The 2,665-nt window shown below is 29.1% G+C and overlaps 1 long non-coding RNA gene across 1 annotated transcript; it reads left to right on the top strand.

The window, feature by feature from the left end:
* The first annotated feature begins 1,234 nt into the window (after window positions 1-1,234).
* Window positions 1,235-2,257, top strand: LOC145969460 (uncharacterized). Its single transcript, XR_014438108.1, has 3 exons — window positions 1,235-1,314; window positions 1,815-1,951; window positions 2,203-2,257. It is a non-coding gene; the product is annotated as an uncharacterized LOC145969460 (long non-coding RNA).
* Window positions 2,258-2,665: the final 408 nt, after the last annotated feature.

Below are 2,665 nucleotides of genomic sequence, written 5' to 3'. Positions count from 1 at the left end.
TGGTGCAACATTTTGAAAATGGATTCAGCACAAGTAAGTCATTGAATTTATAATAAGAAATTATATTTATTGTATATAATTATATTTATAGAATTTTTATAAGGAATTGAATTTATAAGTACTTTGTATGTTTATCTATTTTATAAATGCCTTTCTTAATTTCTTTTTTTAGGATTAAGTCTTCTAATTGAGTTGCAGATATACGTATGTAATTATGAAATCGCAAGTCTTCTAAAACCAGCTTGGGTAGCACAGCATGAAAGAATCCATGCTCTTTTCTTGCTTGAAAAATGGGTGCTATCCAATATTTTTTATGAAAATATTTTCTTTTTTTCACATTTAAGAGTACAGCAACAAGGGCAGCAGCTCTCCTTTTCCGTATATTTTTTTGATAAAAATTATTTATTTGTACATAATTGAAAAAAAATTGTATTTGTTGATTATACCAACGCGTCCAGGTAGTAATTGAATTTTCTTCCATTTTAGAAAAATAAAAATTCAGCTCATTTCTTACTATTCGCTTATTCGCGACGAATAATTCGCTACTTCACGGAGAATTATTCGCTACTCGCTATATATCATTCGCAGCGAAAAATTCGCTGCATGAAAAGGCACCTTTAGGGTTGCGTTTCAGATACTCGTCTATGTATGTACACTATAGATCAGTGCTGTCAATTATTTGCAACTTTCGGCCGGATTTCTTATAGCGTCTTCCATTGGGAAAAACTCGCTGGAACTCAGTGCCCCCTAGTTTTCTAGTTTTTTGACGGGATTACACGAAACGCCATCAGTTCTAGCTAGTTTTGCACTCTCAATGGAATATGTCTGTTGAACTCAGTTTTAAGAAAAGAGCGGGAAACGAGTAATATTTAACAAAAGAGTAATGTTTATCAAAAGACTGTAGTGCTCTTAAGAGGAAGATTGAGTTTAGTCAGTGAAGTATTCATCTCGATTATCTCTTATAATTTTAATAATGACGAGTGAACAAATGGATTTGAAAGTTGTTTATTTTAAAATAAATGCATTAGAACCAATATGTTATGAAGTAGACAAAAATACATGCTATCGATTAAGACGTAAATTATTTTTTTTGGTTAATGAATTATAGTTAATTATGGTTAATGAAAATATTTGTTAATTAAACACAATTCGTAGATTTAAAACTTATTTTATAAATAAATTCAACAAGAATATATATTTTATAGATATCAATAACTATGCAGTGGATTTTGTTCTTCAATTAGTAGAAAAAGAAATATTAAAATTAGAAGAAAATATAGTTTCACTAGCTCAATCTTTTGATGGCACAACATTGTAAGTATCTGAAACTCTATTAGTATCATGATCATTGATCAATAAAAGATATGAAAAATTCAAATTAATGAAAAATTTATTGGATTTCTATTGTCTAATATATACATTTTGTGTTTACATTATATTTACGTTTACATTGCATTTTTTAATAATCGAACCATTACAATACAAATGTATGTAGCTTTTATTTATTAATTTAAACTTGGTTATTTTTGGAATATTTAACTTTTTTTAACTTTAACTTAATATTAACATGTCTTGCGTATCAATCTAATGAGAATAATAATATTACTAATAATAATAATATAAAACAGTAATAAAAAATATTGCTTTTTTAACATGGGGATTAGTAGATTATCAGTAGATTATTAATAGATTACTAATAAACATAAAATAATACTTTAATAAATAATAGACGCTCCAGAAAATAGAAATGGAATAAAAATTAACGGCTTCAGAGATTATACTATATATTAAATTGTTTATTCCTTTTATTACAGCATTCCAGTAGCTCTAAACAATGAATTTGGTTTAACTTCTTCATCAAATACAGAAATAAATCTTCAGAAGGATATTCTTGCTTCAAATGAACATGATGTTCATTCACAAAAATTAGAAGATTGCAATGATGATAGTGGTATATATCTCAGATAGCACAGAGAATTAAAAAAAAATTCGTTATTGATGACCAATTCTGAATCCTTTTTCAGATTATTTTTTCACAGAAAAAAATTCTTTTTGCATCTAAAAAAGAACTCAGAATTGGTGACATCATAAAGGAATTCTTTTGGATTCTCTGTGCTATCTGGGATGTGTTTACTATTATATTTCTAAAATTAGTAAGTTGAGTGATAACGCGTTACATTTTTATAAATCTCATTTCTACAGACAGATTATGGACCATCCCTGAAACGAAATTTCTATTGGATAAATACAATTCATACCTTTCATTTCATTAGTGGGTCCAATGAAAATGTACAAAACTAAAAAAGTCATGTGGAACCGAATTGCCCAAGATATAAAGGAAATCTTGAACATTGAACGGACTAGTGTCCAGTGTGAAAACAGATACAAAACGGTTATAAAAAGAAAGAAAAAATCAGTAGATACACTCAGTTCCACAAGAGCGTGTCGTTCTTAATTTCGTCACTAGATAGCGCATCGGTCTCATATTCGGTTTTTCCGATTCCCTGAACACTTAGCTTCAATGCTTTGAGGTTAAAACAATAGTGTGGTTTGTTGTCTGTGTACAAAGTGACATTAACGGCAATGAGTGCAGCGTAAGCTAGCCGTTTTGAAGCGGTGTTCCTCTGTAGCCATCCAAAAGGACCCAAAATGTCGTTCGCAATGG

Source organism: Camponotus vicinus, unplaced genomic scaffold (genome assembly GCF_025532165.1).
Source record: "Camponotus vicinus isolate PSW18456_S1 unplaced genomic scaffold, iyCamVici1.0 SCAF_3, whole genome shotgun sequence".
Lineage (NCBI taxonomy): Eukaryota > Metazoa > Arthropoda > Insecta > Hymenoptera > Formicidae > Camponotus > Camponotus vicinus.
The sequence above is the reverse complement of the archived record's forward strand: the minus strand, read 5'-3'. Positions and strand labels throughout refer to the sequence as shown.